General features: G+C 42.4%; 1 long non-coding RNA gene across 1 annotated transcript in view; it reads left to right on the forward strand.

The window, feature by feature from the left end:
* The window catches only part of LOC146862418 (uncharacterized), a 40,344-nt gene that overhangs the window by 17,839 nt on the left and 2,447 nt on the right, over positions 1 to 20,058 (forward strand). The window lies entirely within an intron of this gene.

Genomic DNA, 20,058 nt, shown 5'->3' on the forward strand with positions numbered 1-20,058 from the left:
GCATTTGTATAGCGCTTACTACGCCTGGCGAGGCGTTGAAGCACTTTTTTCGGCGAGTAGCACGCTACTCCGGGACCCATAGAGGATTAGTTTTGAATTAGTATAGTGAAACATGCAAGTAAATCTTAAGTAGTGGATAGGTTAGTCAGTTATTTGGATTCGGAAGGATAGCAGAAGGATAGAAGAGGAAAAAAGGTTTGTATTTATATAGCGCTTGTTACCCCTGATGGGGTGTTGAAGCACGCTACTCCGAAAACCCATAAAGGATTAGTGGTGAATTAGTATGGTAAAATATGAAAGTAATTTGAGTGGTGGATATTAGTCAGTTATTTGAAGTGAGAAGGATAGCGGAGGGATAGAAGGAGAAGAAAGGTTTGCATTCATATAGAACCTGTTACCCCTGAAGGGTGTTATAGCGCTTTTCTGGCGAGTAGCACGCTACTCCGGAACCCATAAAGGATTAGTGTTGAAAATTAGTATAGTGAAATATGAAGTAATTTGAGTGGTGGATATGTTATTCATTTATTTGGATAGAGAAGGGTAGGTGGCGGGATAGAAGAGGGAAAGAGGTTTGTATTTATACAGAGCTTGCTACCCCTAATGGGGTTTTGAAGCACTTTTTTGGAAAGTAGCACGCTACTCTGGAACCCATAACGATTAGCATTGAATCAGTATGCTGAAACATGAAATTAATTTGCGTGGTGGATATGTTAGTCAGTTATATGGATTGAGAAGGGTTGAGGAGGGGTAGAAAAGGGAAAAAAGGTTTGCATTTATATAGCGCTTGTAACCCTGATGGGGTGTTGAAACGCTTTATTGGCGAGTAGCACACTACTCTGGAACCCATAAAGGATTAGTGGTGAGTTAGTATAGAGGAATATGGAATTTGAGAAGTGAACATGTTAGTCTGTTATTTTGATTGAAAAGGATAGTGGAGGGATAGAAGAGTGAAGGACTTTATTTATTAATTATTTTTATTTATTTATTATTTATTGTTTTAGGTCATAGCAGTAGGAGGAGGCTTTTGGATGAGTAAAAAGGGTTTTTGGAGAGGAAGAGTCAGAGGGAAGAGTTTAGAGATGTTTGTTTTGGGGGATCGGTATAGTAAAAGAGGTGTCAGATGATGCAAGGAGTGGTAGAGTAGGAGAGAGTCTAGAAAGGGTTATTTCGGGGATCATAGTAGTGGTATGAGGTTTGGGACAAATGAGAGAGTGGATGTAGAGGATATATTGATAGATGTATAGGGTGAGAGATAGGGTAGTGCATTGGAAAGAGTAGTAGAAAGTAGTTTGAGATGAATCAGAAACTTGGGTCGAAGATATATTGAGAGAAGTATAGGCTGAGAAATAGGGTAGTGCATTGAAAATGCCAAATTAGAAGAAAGTGATAAATATATAGATCCATAAGTACATTGAAAGTATATAGATGCATAAAGGAGGTAAGTATATGTAGATTACATATATTGATAGAGGTACAGGATGAGAAATGGGGTAGTGCATTGGATATGCTTTTTCAGGAGAAAAATAACAGACACACAGATCCAAGTACATGGAGGTACATAGATGCACAATGGATGCAAGTACATGTGGACCAAAGATGATTTTTTATTTTTTAACAACATAATTATTCTACATGTTTCTACGAAGCAATACACAAAGATTGGTACATCTCTATAATGAAAATAAATTGTGGGTGGGAATTACTGAATGGGAACATGGGCAGCATTTCGTCCAGTCTCGAACAGGCTCAAACAGGCAACTACCCTTGTCCTCTCTGCCCTTAGCCTCAACGCCTGGGTTGAGACGCCCTAACGCTGGCCTTTTATAGCCCTAGTAATCAGGTGACCGCTCCAGCCAATAGGAACCCTAGCCTAGCCCCTAGCCCTAACACTATCCAATCACAACACTACCCCTAAAATCTAGAACCAGTAGGAGACCAGGACCTTACAGCCAATCTTAGCCCTAGTCCAAGCAACCAATCAGTTTAAAAAACCCTGATCTCTACGTCCAATAGAGGGTTTATAGCTCATTTGTGGAATTCCTATTAGATTCAGACACTCTAGCTTCTGCTAAAACTTCTATAGTAGATATACTTGCCAAGGTGGTATCTTCTCTGAAATTGATTTTGACTAAACCATTCTCAACAAAAAATTCAGCCAGGTTCTATTGCAATGAAAGTAATCTCTGGTATACAAAGGTTGTCGTAATGCTAAAAAAGCATTAATAATAGCATCAAAAAATAAAAACTTGCAGGAGGTTTGTGTATTAAGGGTCTTCAGGGGCGTAACACAGGCCCCCGCAGTGTGGGGGGGAGGGCCCAAGCTCCAGGGCCCCCCTCAGCACTGCACTTCAGCCGAGGAGCTCCTGAAAGAGTCTGGAGGGGGCCCCTCCATGTACCTTGCAGGGGGGCACCCTCAATTATCGTTACGCCACTGAATGTCTTATACAAGAAAACAATTAGAATGGCCAAGACAGTTTGAGAGGACACATGTTGGGGTGACTTAGTGATGGCTGCTAAAATGGGGGACAACGCACTGTTTTGGAAAATAATTGCCAATGGGAGTAGGTCCTTGAACCACCAGATAGAGTTCTATGTGAACCCAGGGATCTGGGTAGATCATTTTACCTGTTTGTATTAGCTCCCTCCAACTGATATAACACCACAGGTTTTCGCACCACCACAGTATATCTCTTCTGAACCCTACTTCTCCCTTGAGGATACTCAGTAAAACAGGGCAAAACCCCACGTCCAGACAAAATTCCTGGTTACTTGTTTCTCCACAACCTGTCTGACCAATGCCAAAGCGGAGGGTGCCCCCATTCCTGAGACATGGAAAGGGGTGGAAATTATCCCCATTTTTAAAAAGGGGAATCTGGGGATTCCTGCAAACTATAGGTATAGATAAACCTAATGATTGGTTTGAGTGAACAAAAATTCTGACCCCTCATCAAGCAGGATTTAGACCTAAAGTGAGCACCATTGATCAAGTGTTAAGGCTGTTGCTCACCTTTTGGAGATGCATCAAACTTAGAGAAGGACATATCTATATTGCATTTGTCAACCTTAAAGCCACCTTTGACCTTGTCCCCAGGGGCTGTTTTGGGAATCTATAAAGGAACTGGTGATCCCTGAGGTCCTACTTGCGCAAATAGTAAACCTGCATCAGATTAGCTATGACCTAGTCCGCTGGGGGCTTAAGGTCCAAATAACCAACAAGATCCCAATGTATAGAGAAATTGGGCAAGATAGCAGCCGCACAGTTGGCCGAGTGAGCACTTGCAACTGATCGACCCCCTCCTCCCAGTTTTACAGAGTGCTTTTGCAGCGATGAACATATGAACCAGACTGCTTTTAAAAGAAATCCGTCCTTTGCTCTTTTTCTGCATTAAAGAGAGATGCTCTGGGACATTTATCTCTTTCAGTGGTGTTTAGTCCCGCTAGTTCGTCTTACTCTGTGTCTCCACTCGTTCTCTGCCGAGGCAGGGCGTGGCTCGGCTTCCCGTTCAGCTGCAATGCCGCCGAAGAACTCCAGAGGGGCCAAGGCGTGTGCTACAGTAGACTCTTCCGGTTCAGGGAGAGTCCTTGAGGACAGACAACAAATCGGTGCAACGGCTATTGGAGAAGGTGCCGTGGCCTCTGAGAAGACGCGGGCTGCTCGATCCTTTAAGGAGACTACTCCCGTGATTTTTCTCCCTGCTAAAAAAGGAAAGAATCAACGTATGTCCAGTAAATCTGGAAACGTATCGGTTCCCACTACTGATACCAGGCAGGAGGAACGACTGCAGGGAGAGGCTGCCAGGACTGGGCAAAATAAGGAGGTGAGCTCGGTCAATAAGGGGGCTCCAGTATAAACTCTGCTTCTGGTTCTGCTGTTATTCAAGAGGGGGTCTGGGGGGGATCTGATTTGAATGTTGTAACACCCTCATCTGTTCTGCCATCAGGGACAGATCCGTCTGGGGAGCAAATTGGGGGGCAAAAAGAGCAGGTATCCCCCAGGGAAAGCAATCCTGTAAGTGCTGTCACGAAAGACTCTAAGACTGATGGACGTAAATCACAGATCGCGGGGAGCGAGATGTTAGCTCTGTTGACCAGGCAGAGATTGATGCTGTCGAACACTTTTTTTCCCTGTCAGATCCGTCTAACTCATCGGGAGACAAGGTATTTCATTTGCCTGAATTGCTCTCAGGGCAAGAGTCACCAAGTTATCAATGGAGTGAGACTAGTAGAATACAATTGGAGGAAGAGGAGCTGGGCAACTTAAACACTGTATCCAGTACTGTTACTGTGCACAAGAAGAAATTGCTATCTGGCCTAGGGGATCAAAAGGAATCATTTTCCTCTAATTTGTGGGCTGAACCGGGGGATACATCAAGACAGGTTGCTCTTATGACATTGGAGAATCCAGAGGATATTTCGCTCTCTGTTATATATCAAACTATAATGGCATATAGAGATGAAACTCGCACAGAAATCCAAAAAACGCAGGAATTCGTGGAAAGAATCACTGAAGCCAAGAACAGAATCTCCATGTTGGAGGACGAGATCATAATATAAAAGGTGCTACTGCTACTCTGGAGTTTCTGAAGAATGACATGGCACGAAAACTCGAGGACATGAAGAATCGTCTTCACCGCTATAATTTCATTGGTTTACCTGAGAGTGTGAAAGAGACCGATCCTCAGAAATTCATAGTTGAACTTTTTTCAGAAGCATTCCCTGAGCTCACTCAATGGTCCTGAGACTTGGAGGTTCAGAGAGCCCATCGGCTCCCTTTCAGGCAAAACATCTGTTCAAGGTCAGATCATTCAGCCCCTAGACCTAGGGCAATCCTGATTTGTATAAATAATTTTCTATCTCAGCAGGCTTTGTATGATCTGGCACATCCTGACAGGAAAAGAAGGGGGAAAGGGAATGAGTTTTTGTTCGACCAGACTACTGTCATATGACAATTGAAAAACGCTGGCAGCTTTGGCAGCTGATTACAGAATTTCAGAATAAGGGGGCTCAAGCCTTCCTTCTCAATCCTACCAAACACAAGGTCATACATAGATCAAACCCAGTTTTTTACCTCTGAGGCAAAAGCCAAATAATTCTTACAGGCAATTAAAGTTTAAACATTTTGTGATCGGTGTTGAGTAGAACGGGACGGGGGGGTTATATTAGATGTATGGCGGTGTTCTTTTTCTGTTATTTTTCCCCCTTTTTTTCCTACTCAATGGGACTGGTTAAATGAGGTGGAGGGGAGAGGTCGATCGGCAGGAGTTGGGAGGCTCTCCATCACAATAGAACTTCGGGTCTTTTTGCCTCTATGATTGTGGTGGAAGGGGGGCTCCCAATTGTAGGTGAAGCTCTACGGTGGGTGTGGGAGGGTCTTCTAGGGGGGTAGGGTGGTTGGAGCATTGTGGGGGGAATTAAAAATAAGTCAATTGATGAGGAAGTGCGAGTAGGAACTATGCATTGTGTTGATATAGCTACCATCAGAGGGGTTGCCATTCTTGCAAAATCAAATATACATTCCACTGGTAGAGTGCTTGTTGACAAATATGGTTGATCCAGCACGAACCCAATAATTTGATCAGGGATAAATATTCAATAACAGCTAATACTTTGGCCCATACACATTCACCCAAATCCCTGATGGGATGGGGCCAAGTTTGTTAACTTTACTTCTATTTACTCTTGTTACTCAGAAACAAAATTTAAACATCCGGTACTTTTGCGTATTTTAAAAAATAAATAATAATCGACTTTTCATCTACTTGGTCGATGGACAAATTAGTTGAAGAGTTGATGGCAATGGTAATTCGAAAAAAAAACCCATTAATCATAGAACTGGGCGAAAATACCCACAGACTCTCAGTGAGATGTAATAATTTTATCTAGTAATAATAAATGCTCATAGCGATTACATTCATAAATTCAAATACTGGAAACCTCATGAGAGAGCAACAATCTAATCATAGCAACAACGGAACTATAAATTCAAATATACGTTGCAAAGAGTGGATAGATGAAGAGACATTAGATGCAAGTAAAAATATATTGATTTTAAACAAACAATTCGGAGGGGATAGATGAAGAGACAAAAGGTTTCAGAGACAAGAATACGATTGCAAAATAATTTCTACAATGCTAAGTTAGATCAGATACAAACCCAAGGGATCTGTAAGGGGAAAACTACCACCCAGGCCTAGGCAGCAGTGGGGGACCCCTCAACCAAGAGTCAGGGATCAAAGACTCAAGAACCAGGACAGGGACAGGACAGGAACATCTAGGCCTCTCAGCAAACCGACAAACAGCGACGCAGCCCTCACTCGTACACCTTCAGCCTAAACGACGTAAACCACACCCCTAAAGTACTTATTCTTATACCCTAAAAGTACATGTCCGTCCCACAATCGTTGCCAAATTCATATTTTCTAGCTAAGGGGTTGGTTAGGTACTAGGGGTGGGATGTCACCCACTATGAAATCATCTACTTTTGACTACACCATTGTTCTAAATAATTTTTCATACAGTCATCAATACCTCGTCTCTCTTATGAGTACGTATGTAACAATTTATTGTACATTTTAATAAATTTGACATCTACAGGTTCCGTTCCCACAATGTCACTGGCTTTGGCTGTCTTTCAATGTTCCGTCCTTCAACAGGTCAAGCTTTCTCAGCTTTGCATAGCAGTTCAGTCACATGGTCACATGGTTCCTGCTCGCTCCTAATTCCACCCGCCCTCAGTAAAGCCAACTTTAAAAGATGAAGGACTCGTTAATTACTAAAAGAACGGAAAACAAACATTTATTAATTTTGTGATAATGTATTTTCACTGTTTACCACCCACCTTAGCCTTACTTCATATTATATGTTAGTCTAGCATAGCATAAGCAGAAAAGCTGCATTATTTATTAGGATAAAGCAATACACACCATGCCTTTTACTAAATACACATGTGGCCTTTCCATGCAAATCTTCTTGATTCATTCTAAACACAAGATTATTACATTTCCGGTTATTTACGTATTATTTAGGGTTAGTTCATGCATATTGCAAAGCAAACTTCCTGCGTGTAGTGTAAATGTGCACGTTAGTCGTTCTAACACTACTTACTGTTAGTACGTATTATAGGGGTGTTCAATTGAGCAGGTTTCTTTTCGTGAAATCCTGCTCCATCATGGTCATTGGGCAATAGTGGAATGTGTGGCTGGTAATAGTAAATTTGTAATATGCTCCATTTATGGATCTAACATAGACGAAGCACAGATTTTAGACTTCCTCAATCTTGAGTTGGCTTCCTGGCCCATGCCGTTGGTACTGTGTGGGGATTTTAATATCCAGCTGGAGGATACTGCCGTACAAGTGGGCAGAGATACATAGGTTGGTCGAAAACCTAAGGTCTTTAGGACCTTGCAGCACCTTTTAGGTGATCATTGTTTAATTGATGTTTGGGCCAAAAATAAAACATTCAGATCCTGGCTTTACACATTATTCATGTCCACATCAAAAGTTTGCCAGACTTGATTTTTTTTTCATAACTACGACATATGTAGCAGAAGCGCATATACAGGTTTTCCCCAGAGTCCCTTCGGATCATAACCCTCTGTTATTGGATATTTCAATACAAGGTTTGGTACGACAACTTGGGTCTTTTTCTTTTGACAGGAAGCTATTGCTCAATGAGTCCTTTGTCAGTCACATCTGTCAGTGGTTAAATACATTTTTGGCTATTAATCGGAACTTTGCAGCTCATTCGGTAGTCTGGGATGCTTTAAAGGCAGGGCTCAGGGGGAATTTTTTTTGCTTTGGTCTAAATATTCAGAGACAGCAAAGGCAGTTAATGCAGGGCCTATATGAAGATCTCCTGTTCAAGGGAAATTAGATACTACCCAGGCGCAATCTGAAGTTGCCCGTTGCAAGGCCAGAATCAATGTGCATTGGTCCAAGGAGAACGCTAATAAATACCATCTCTTTAATAGGGAATGTTGTGAGTATGGGGAGGCAACTGGTAAATGTCCGGCAAAAATGGATAAGGTGTAAGGAGGTCCAGTGTGCAATTGTCGCTATCGAAGATCCAGCTGGGAGGTTGGTTGAAACACCATTTGAGATCCTTAAAGTGTTTAGGGCATTCTTTGAAGACTTATACTGAGGGCCCGAATGGTAATAAGGGACATGAGTCTTATATAAAGGATCCATACAGAAGGATTCTTAGCCCAGAAGATAGTGAGTATCAGGAAGATCCTATTACATCAGAGGAGCTCACGGAGGCCATTAGCACTTTGGCAGCCGGTAAGGCTGCAGGCCCAGATAAGTTGCCTTTAGAATTCTATAAAACTTTTTTACAAGAACTAAAATCAAATATGCTCAAAACTTTCCAGGAGGCACAAAAGGGGAAAGCTCCAGTATCTTTGAGCCAATATTGTTATCTTTAAAAAGAAGGATAAGCCTCCCATATTACCTGGGTCTTATAGACCTATTTCTTAATTAAATTGCGATGATAAAATCTACACAAAGGTTATGGCCACACAGCTAGCGAGAGTTATTTCTCTCTTAGTCTTAGCCTACAAACATGGTTTTATCCCAAGAAGAGGCACGGTCAACCATGTTAGCAGGGTGGTCACCTTGTTAGACATGGCAAGTCCATCAAGCTCCATTTGTAATGGTGGTACTTGACGCTGAAAAGGCGCTTGACCGTGTCTCTTAGGAATTTTTATGGGCAACCATGCACTGGCAAGGCTTTGGACAGGGCTTTATTAACGCAATAAGAGCTATGTACAGATCTCCTGTGGCTCGAATCTGTGCACTGGGGTTTGAATCTGATCCAGTACTGATTTCCAGAGGGACCAGGCAAGGTTGCCCATGCTCCCCTCTATTGTTCCCGCTACATATCAATTCATTTTTGAACATGTTGGAAACTAGCCCAAATATTAAACCGGTGAAAAATGGACAGGAACAGTTTAGGGTCCTAGCCTACGCTGATGATGTAGCCATTGTCACCCCTGAATCAGCTTTAGCAATATTAGAGATTGAACGGTTAGCATTTCAATTTGTGCAGGGTTCTGGTTATAAATTAAATATAGCCAAACCTCAAATTACGTGCACCAAGTAAGCTTTTTTTAAGGATTCTAGGGTCACTGAGGAAGCAGTGTATTTCGTTGTTCGGATTAAAACATGACTGGACAAAATGGTATCTGCTAACTGGGATCCCATGTGACAAAAAATCAAAAAGCGAGCTTGGTAGAATGGAAGGTGTAATGTATTAAAAATGAATATATTACCCAAGGTACTTTACTATATTAGATCTGTACCCTTGGAGCTTAATAGAAATCAGCGTAAAAAATTACATTCGATCTGCAGTAACTTTATATGGGCACAGGAGAAACCACACCGGGCAATGAAGTATATGAATTTACCCAGAAGTCGTGGGGGTTGAGCTGTACCTAATTTTACATTTTATTATTGGGCCTGCTTTCTCCAACATTTGCGTATTTTACTTATAGGTGAGGGAAATGCTGAGGTGGCAGAGGCTCCATCTATTTTTCCAAATGCTGCTGGGCCCTGATGCTAAGATAGGCTTTTTTCAACTTCTAGAACCTAGCTACTACAAGAAAACTCGATTCAAGTTTGTTCAAGCAGCCAGTAAAGTATGGCAGCAGGTTCGAAGACGTTTGCACATCAATCACATCTGCCACTATACGCCTACTTCAGAATCACTATTACTACCATCTCTGTTTTGGACACTACTATGGCCAGATGGAGACGAAAGGGTATAGTGATATTGGGGGATTTTTTAAAAATAAAGTTGGAACCATCCTGCCTTATTCGAGCTTGGCAGCAGAATACTCATTACCAAAAATGGATTTATTTAAGTATCTGCAGATTCGGGACTACTTACAGAGGAAATTAAATCAAGTAACATTAGCCCCCAAAAATTATTTGATTGAGGCAGTTAGAGGTTATGGGAGCATCGCCATTCTTTATCAAGATCTTATCGTAACTCAGCAGGATGACTTGGAGGTACAAAACCTCAAATGGAATACTCGATAATCTCAAGGAGGTGACATTCTACAGGACTCCATCGCATTAAGCGAGAACATTTTGATTTCCTCCAATCTTAAAGCACAGCACTACAAGACCATCTTTAATTTATGTTATACTCCAGCTAAAATCTCTCAATGGGGCAGGTTAAACAATGGTAAATGCACACGGTGTGGGGCTGATCAGGAGGATAGCCTCCATATGTTCTTCATGTGTCCAAAGCTGAGACAGTTGATTGAGGGGATCGAGACCTTTCTGACAGTATATGTAGTGAAGGTTGTTGAGGATGCTAATTAAAGTGGAGACACCATGAGCTGACACATGACTGACTTTATCATTTTTACTTGACCTTATTGATATTTATGGGAAGGAAAGACAGTTTCTGTCCTGACCACTAGCATATCTTCTATCTCTGTTGCACCTATTAAGGACAGATTTATGGAAGGGACAATCTAGGTATTTGATTTTTATGTCAGTAGTAGTGGGCCGGCAATGCATAGCCTCATTCTAGCGGGAGAAAAAAACTCCATCATTTGAAATATGGAGAGGAAGGTTTTATGCTATATGTATTCTAGAGTATAGCCTGTATGCCCTTAAAGGGTCCCAAACACGTAGACTTGACAGAAAGGACATTTAGGATATACTGAGGCATGAAATTCTTCATCGCTGTCATTAAATCTGTATCTACTTTGTCATGCTTAGGTTGATCGCATGATTTGTATGATGCATGATTTTTTAGGTAGTAGTGATGGCACACAATCCTGATGTCTTTTTATGGATTCGGTCTAAGCTCAAATACTGAATTTTGTACAAGTGTGTTATTTATTGGCTTAATAAAAATAAAAATAAAGTAATCTGGTATACAAAGGCTGTCGTAATGCTAAAAAAGCATTAATAATAGCATAAAAAAAAACCTTGCAGGAGGTTCGTGTATTAAGGGTCTTATACAAGAAAATAATTAGAACGGCTAGGACAGTTTGAGAGGACAAATGTTGGGGTGACTTAGTGATGACTGCTAAAATGGGGGACAACACACTGTTTGGGAAAATAATTGCCAACGGGAGTAGGTCCTTGAACCACCAGATAGAGTGCTATCTGAACCCAGGGATCTGGGTAGATCATTTTACCTGTTTGTATTGGCTCCCCCCAACTGATATAACACCACAGGTTTTCGCACCACCACAGTATATCTCCTCTGAACCCTACTTCTCCCTTGAGGATACTAGAACAGCAATTACCTCAGTCAAACAGAGCAAAACCCCACGTCCAGACAAAATTCCAGTTGACTTATTTCTCCACAACCTGTCTGACCAATGCCAAAGCAGAGAGTGCTCCCATTCCTGACACATGGAAAGGGGTGGAAATCATCCCCATTTTTAAAAAGGGGCTCTGGGGCTTCATACAAACAATAGGCCTATCAGACTCATAGATACTCTCCAGAAGGTGTGCGCCAGACAATTGTTAGATGAATCTAATGATTGGATTGAGGGAACGGAAATTCTGACCCCTCATCAAGCAGATTTAGACCTAAAGTTAGGCCCATTGATCAAATGTTAAGGCTGTTGATCACCTTTTGGAAATACACCAAACTTAGAGAAGGACATATCTATATTACATTTGTCGATCTTAAAGCCACCTTTGACCTTGTCCCCAGGGGGCTGTTGTGGGCATCTTTAAAGGAACTGGGGCTCCCTGAGGTCCTATAGTGCAAAAAATAAGCCTGCATCAGAATAGCTACACCCAAGTCTGCTGGGGGGTTAGGGGCCAAATAACCAACACAATCCCAATTTATAGAGGAATAAGGCAAGGGTGTGTCTTAGCCCCTACCCTATTTTCCTTGTATGTGAACAATGTAGTGGGTGCACTTACAAAGGGGAATATAGATGCACCAAAATTGGATAGAGCAGGGGCCCCCGCACTACTCTTTGCTGACGCCCTCCTAATCTCTCAGACTCCTATGGGACTCCAACAGCTCATGGTGAACTTTAACACCTACTGTTTAACCGAGGGCCTTGAGATTAAAATCTCTAAAACAAAAATGTATGGCAGTTAGACCCCATAAGTCACTTAAGCAAGCTTTGACTCTGGCTAACGAAAATGTTGAGTGAATACACAGATTTGAGTATCTGGGAATAATCCTCGATAGCAAACTGACGTGATTACCTCACATTGAGAAGAGAAGGGCAGCGATCCAGCATCAAGCCTCAGTGATCTACAGGGGGATTCATGAGCCATCCTCCCTGCAGTAGAACTAGGTAAATTAAAAGGCCCAATCCGCTGCTTTATACGGGGCTGAATAATGGGGCTATGTGAATTCAGAATCTTTTACTATAAGCAAAAACAAGTTTGTTTGCTCGGTTCTTCACCTCCCCACGAGTACTCCTTTAATTCACATGTTCTTGGGTGTCGCTCTAAAAAGAGTGCAGGTTCTTGCTAGACTTAGGCCCACATTATATTTGTTAAGGTGCTGGACTACTGAGGTGCTGCGGCCGTATCGGAGGGCAGTAGAGTAATTGCTTGCCCTCGATACAGACCTCACCTTTCTGTGGTTCAAACGTTTCCACCAGTGGCTTGATAGACTGGACCTTGGTTGATTTTGGATGGACCCTGGCTTATTGATGAACGTGTCAAAATCGCAACTAAAGGTCCGTTACTAGAAGTTTACTCAAGCTAGTTTTTTTTGTTCCTCTACTCAAGGCGCAATTTCCGTCCATCAAGGACACTGCCTGTTATGAAAATTTCCTTGATCTAACGTAGCGTAAAGTTACTATTTGTGAAGCGCACGTTCACCCCAACGAGGTATCTTGGCGCTGAGGGACAGATGTTTATTGTTACCCAACTCAAGCAACTGGCAAAATAGCTTTATCTAAAATTTCCCTATGACACAATTGAACTAGGGTCGCTTTTGATGTCATGGGACATTACTGGGTGTGTCGGTCACATGCCTATATGTATGAGAGTACTGTTTGTTAAGCTCTGCCTCACGTACACGCTGCACTTTTAGCTTTTTAATAAAATTGCACTCATTATTTTACTGGGGGAATTGTACTTGAATTTGCACGTTTTTAAATTGGCAGTTAGAATTAGGGAACTAAAAACCTCCCTACCGTGTCTCTGGTTTGGATCGACATGTAGGGATCATAGAGAGCAACTTTGCCACCTAACCATAAAGCACTAGGAGAGGAGGGAGTTTGGTGGTCTAGTTGCCGACTCCACCTCTACCTTAAATGACCACTGATGGCCAGGCATGCAGTGGACGCGTGCAGCGTACACACCACTGGCACGCCAAAGGTGTGCCAGGGGCAAGCCAGTCTGCGCCCGCCTGCTCCCGAACAGGACCCGGGACCAGGAACCCTGGTCCCTGCAACCCAGGTAAACATAGATACTCCAGTAAGCAGCTACTATCTATCAGACGCCGACACACCCAGCCTGTGTCCCCCAGCCAGGAGCTGATAATAAACTAATTCCTACGAAAACCTGCCACCAATGTAGTTATGAGCCACATAGAAACCCGATTAGGCAAGCCATGACAAACAACTCCCAAGGGCCCACATGGAAGCTGGGAGTGATTAATGCCCGCTCAATCCCAAGACACATAAGAGCCTTTTTAGAGGAAGACCCACTAGACATATTGTTTGTGATGGAAACATGGCTCAACATTAGTTCAGGTCCAGACATCCACCTCGCCCGCCTCCTGAGTTACCAGATACATAGGCTAGATCGGCTAGATAGAATTGGGGGCGGGATAGCTATTATCCTAAAGGACGCACTATACCTCAATTCCATCTCCCGGAATGTGAAAGCGCCCAGTTTCACGTTGCGCTCCCTCCTACCCACACCTTCTCAGGGGTACTTATTTATAGGCCCCCAGGCACAAGCAGCAGATTTATGGACGCACTACTCGACTCTATAACCAGTCTTGCAATGGAAAAAGCCCATATGACAATTCTTGGTGACTTTAATCTGCATTTTGATGTACAAGACACAACCCATATCAAAAGGTTGCAGGGTGATATGGAAGCAATAAAATTAATCCAACATGTGACATAACCTACTCACGAGAAAGGGCATATATTGGATCTTATTTTTTCCAACGGTCCACAGATCACAGTATTAGAAATGATCCCAGTCACTTGGTCAGACAACTCTTTAGTCATTTTCAGCCTACCAAAACCTATGCAACAGAAAGAAGCTAAAGCCCAAACTATCACTACTAGAAGTTGTCAGACAGTCCTGAGGGACTCCCATTTTTGCCGGTAAATTATAAGAGAAATACCAGCAATGGGAAAACTGGATCACCCAGTCAGCTGACATATGTGCTCCAAAGAGAACTATAAACAGTAAATCTCATCCCAGAACATCTCCATGGTACATTGAACATCTCTCCGCACTGAAAAAACGATGCAAGATATTAGAGAGACTCTGGATAAAAAATGATGACCCTGCCCTCAGATCTGAATACAAACTGCTAAACAGGACTTATCATAACGAAATGAAGAGAGCCCATGGCTAAATATTATGAGGATAAAATCTCCCAGTCAGCCAACTCACCTAAAGAGCTATTTAAAATGGTCAAACCCCTGACTAGTCCCCATGAAAGCACCCCCACATCGGTTGTGAAATGCAATGACATAGTAGCTTTCTTTTAAAAAAAGAGTGACAGAAATATATGAACGATTCCGGAGAAAAAGGGTATCTGATTTAGATAAAGGAATCAAGATAATATCCTCCCCAACATTAGCTCAATTTCCCAGACTGGAAGGCTCTGGTCCCCAAACCTTGGAAGCACGCGATCATCAGGCCACTACAAAAAATAAGCCACTCTTGACCCTACTATATACAACAATTTGCGTCCTATCTCCCTTCTACCGTATCTCAGGAAACTTTTGGAGAAGCATGTAAATCACATACAGGCCAATTTTTTAGAGAACGATATCCTTCATCTCACTCAAATGGGCTTACGAGCCTCTCATAGTACAGAGTCAGCACTACAGATGGTCACAGAGGAGCTAAAGGAGATACTAGATGAGGGTGGCTCAGCTGCTATCCTCCTACTGGATCTCAGCGCAGCATTTGACACCGTAGATCACACTATCTTAAAAAAGAGACTAAGGGAAGTAGGAATTAAGGGCAAAGCCATGGACTGTCTTGCCTCTTTCTTGGAGAGCAGAACCTTCTAAGTGATGGAAAGGGACTGTTACTCAGATCGCCTCCAATCACATGTGGTGTCCCTCAGGGCTCATCCCCTAGCCCTACTCCATTTAATATCTATGTACGACAGCTTGCCAATGTAGTACAGGAATTTGGCATATCAGTGGTATCATCTGCTGATGACACCCAGCTGGTAGTGTCTCTGACAAACGGCTCCAATCCAAGCAATCATTAGCTGATCCACTGTCTTGAGAAAGTGGTAAACTGAATGTCAAACAGCTGTTTGAAGCTGAATGGTGGGAAAACAGAGCTTATGATTCTAGGAAATCTTGCCATTCACGCACCCCTGACACAGTGGCTCAACTGTATGGGAGATCCACCGACCCCTAAAGCAGCTATAAAAAACCTGGGAGTCTGGCTGGAGGACAAGCTTACTGTGGACTGTCAATCTAAGAAGCTATCAGGCATTTGCTTCTAGCTTCTCAAAATGCTTAGGAAGATTATTTAAGTGATTCCTGTGCACCAGAAGAAAACTGTGATTCAATCCCTTTTAATCTCATGCTTGGATTATGGCAATTCGCAGTATCTGGGCTCGCCCAAGTATGTAACAAGGAGACTCCAAGTGGTACAGAACACGGCAGCTAGACTCATATTAAACATCCTCAACCACGTATCTACTAAAGAACCACTCAAACAGCTACACTGGTTGCCCGGCGACACCAGAGTCAAGTTCAAAACCCTCTGTATGGCACATAGGGCCATCAATAATAAAGGTCCTGTAAAGCTTAGGAAACTGATATCTAGGTACATATCGACCAGACACCTAAAATCCTCCCAACAACAGCTCCTCAAGACAACCAGAGTCAAAAGGGCTAGATGGGGTGGCAGATCATTTGCTCATCTAGTACCAAAGCTGTGGAATGCTCTCCCACTGGAAATCAGAGCACTGTTCGCAATGTTAAAATGGCATGCACCACATTTCCCTGCACTGCGTAGCAGGCACCACGCGGTGCCTGCCACGCAGTGGAGGGAAATGCAGGGGGGTTCCATGGGTACCCACCCCAGTGCAGCAACAGCCCCCCCAACAAGGGGGGCCCGCAACAGGCCCCCAATCCTCAACTGCCTTTCCATGGCGACGATGACTTTTCCCGCCCACATCCTAATTTGGTGGACATTGCCTGCTAGGCACCGCCTCCATTTTAGTGGTCCTGCACCGTCCGTCAGGCAATCGGTACGATTGCCTTTGCCGGTGAAGCGGTGGATGGACTTTGCATCCGCCGCGATACCCACCGCCATCCTAATTGGGCAGTGGGTAATATGCTTAGTGATGGCGGAAGGACCGTCACCGCCGGCCCAGCGGTCCTTCCGCCATCCTAATGACCCCCTAGATTAGGTGTACCAGTTTATAGCTAATTTGCACATATATACATTTTTTTTTTATATAACTGATTTTATGATTATATTATAATGGTATGTTAATGTAAATATTTTATGCTGGTTCAAAAATGGTTATAACTTTTTATTAATGTTTAAAAAAATGTCTTTATGACTAATTTGCATGGATTCATTTTGTTGAGACAAAATCATATATTTGTATGTATTTGCTACAAAGGATTATTTTGTAATAGCAAGTTTTATGGAAATAATTTTCTGAAATAAATGTTACTATTACTGCTAGTTCTATGTGAATCAAATGGTGCTGCGTACAAATATTGCTAGCAATATGTTCCATGCTCTTGGCGATGACAAAACGTAGTGATTTTCAGAAAAAAGCAATTGTTTACAAACTAAAATGGATTATGTGGTTGTTACATAGATACAGAGAGAGTCCTTATTACAAAACACATAGGGTTAATAGGACATAGAAAAAACTGACTATGGTGTAGTTGAAACAGAAATATGCTGATGTTTCAACAATGTGTTAGATGCCTGCGCCTTCATCCTGGAAAAATAAATTAGAGGAATGCCTTATTTTGGAGCACCCTGGAGATACCAAACCCAATAAAAATAATGCTAATAATTTTCACGAAAAAACATCAGTTGCCACAAAGGAAGTTACCAAAAGAAACTATTGCATACAGTTGCAGGCCAACTTGTGGTACAGGATAAGGAAATATATCAAAAAGGAGGGACTTGGAGCGCATCATGGTTCAGCATACGTTCTCCTGATAATATAGGTAAGGTATAAGGGGTATGCTCGGCCACTGCCTCCTCTGTCTGCTCCCTTGCGCACTCGCTTTGCCTCCAACGTCCTCACAACCTCACGTCAACCACCTCCATCACCATGCAACACCAAAAAAAGAAGGCTGAGTACTAAGTTACTGATAGATTTTTCAAAGCCTCTGGGTGGACTATAGACATAGGCTATCCTTATTCTGTAAGGTATAAGGGGTATGCAGTTCTAGTAAAGAGTGTATGTCTGTTCAGGTCAATGTCGGTTCCACAGGGTATGCTGGGAGCATGACTCTGCAGGAACAAAAGTCCTCACACACCTAAAAAGGTGTCATGCTTCATCATTGGGCTTTTGTCCATGTTGGGCCAGCGCTGCAATGCCCGACGGGCACCCTCGATGGGGACTCTTTACCGAAGAGCTTTTCATGTGCTGTTTGGTAAAGTGTGGGTGTGAGGTTCTAAAAAGTAGATTGGTGTTTAAGTGTAGGAAGTGTAAAGTTAAAAATAGGATAAGAGGTACTTCTCAGGAAAAAATGTAATGAACAAGTTCTCCTCCCTATATTTAAACATGTGGTGCTACCCACTATAATTTATTATCTATGATAGCTGTAGGTCAACATGTTGACCTTCGTTTGTTGGAGAGAGGTGAATATCCACCTTCTCTATTGTTAAGGAACAGTCGGCTATGCCGTACTTACAGTTTTTTAGGAGCGACACTCTGGACGACCTACCCTCGCTGACTGACTAGGAAGTGTCAGTGTTGGGGCTGCTTTCATATATAACCTGTTCTGGTTGGTTTGAATTGGAACAAGTGTTGCGGAAAAAGGATCCACCCTGGAGATTGTTGGTAGAGCAGAAAGTATCTTGATGGGCTAGTATGTCAGTTTTCTATCTCAGTGGAGAGGTTAACTAATTCCTTACAAAAGTTCAAACTATCAATCTAAAACAGTTCTACCACTTAGTCTGAACCATAAATCACTATGGATGAAAACCTAGGCGTGAGCTTTGGGGACAAATTAGTTAATGATATCCTGACAACACCATTGTTGCTAGAAGTAGATGGATCCATTCCTTACAACAGCCAATCAGAGGATTGGAACAGTCTTAATGCAATGAAAAAACAACAGATTACAATCATTACACGGAGCAATCATGACCGAATACCTAAGGGCAAATATTTGCCCGAACGGACTGGTAGTGAGCAACGTACCAAGGAATTTTCTTGAAGCTGGCATCTTCAAGGAAAAATGGTCCCAGGTGGCGTGGAACTGGTTAGTGTTAATTATCGAAACAGCAAAACGCCTCGCTGATGCACTGATCATTAAGATTAACTTTGCCAAAAGAGCTCTCAAAACCAGCATCCAGCTAACCTTCTATAAAACAAGACTAGAATAAATCAACAGCGAGATTACAGAGAGCAGAGAGTACTTGACTAAACAGAAAATAGCAAAACTACAGAAGGATGTTAAGAAATCCAGTAAAGAAAAAAGATACCCCTCTCTGAAGGCTGACTATGTCAGAAACATGGGAGAGATCCTTTCAGACAACAGCCTACCATCCTATAGGAGAAAGAATTCCTCCAACAGTAATTCCAGCTCGGATAGTTGGAATTGTAACCATAGTTGGAACAGCAACCAGAGTGGAAGGATTCCTCCCTCTCCTCGACAATATGGGCATGGACTGATGCCCTTTCAGGGGCCACCAATATGGCAATATCCGATGTTTGCCCAAGGACCACCTCATCCTTTTCAACCCTCCTTTTTTACACAGAGGTTAGGGCAAAGGGCAAGGAAGAAGAAGAGGACAACAAAAACAGGTACAATGGCAGGAACCTCCAACGTCACATGTGACACTGAAGAGCAAATCGGGGAAGAAAGATTAGTTGTGAAACTTTCCCCTAGGAAACATCAAAATCTAGGTGGAAGTTTTACAAAAAGGACTGGGCTATGTACCGACTCCTAAAATTGATCAATTCCAGAGAAGTTGTGAATTACACAATTTCTTTCTCAAGATACGTCTTAAAGCATTTTTACAAGGCAAGCCAGCACCTACACATACAGACTCGGGACTACATAACCTATCAACTTTCACTCCTGAAATGGTCATGGTGCCACACAAACTAGTAACATTTGAGCAGGTTGTTCAATAGGGAACTATTGTCACCCACCAAGTTTCCCCACAATATGTCTACAAATAAACTTGAAGCAATTAAAGCTCTAGCCAATTACAAAGAAATTACGATCAAACAGGCTGACAAGGGAGGGGCTACTGTAATTATGGCCACCACAGATTACGATAATGAATGTTGATGCCAACTGGCTGATTGAAAATACTACACACAAAGGCTGAGAACACATATAGTCTCCATTGTATCCATAGCTGAAACACAAGGGTGGATCACGAAGCACGATGCAGACTTTTTAATGAACTAACAGGCACTTGCATCAAACCTTTTTGCGATCGCAAACGGTGCGAATCGCAAAAATTGGCCGTTTGCGATCGCAAAATACCGTGTAGAAATGCATCAACTGGATATTTGCGAAAACCCAACTTTTCGCAAAAATAAGGAATCGCAAAAAAATCTGCGATTAAAATTGCGAGTCGGTAGTAGCGTCTTCCAAATTGCGATTCGCAAACAAAGAATCGCAAAATGAATGCATAAAAAATCGCAAATTGCGATTTCCATGAAAATCGCAATTTTGCGAG

The sequence above is a fragment of the Triturus cristatus genome, chromosome 2_2 (genome assembly GCF_964204655.1).
Source record: "Triturus cristatus chromosome 2_2, aTriCri1.1, whole genome shotgun sequence".
NCBI lineage: Eukaryota > Metazoa > Chordata > Amphibia > Caudata > Salamandridae > Triturus > Triturus cristatus.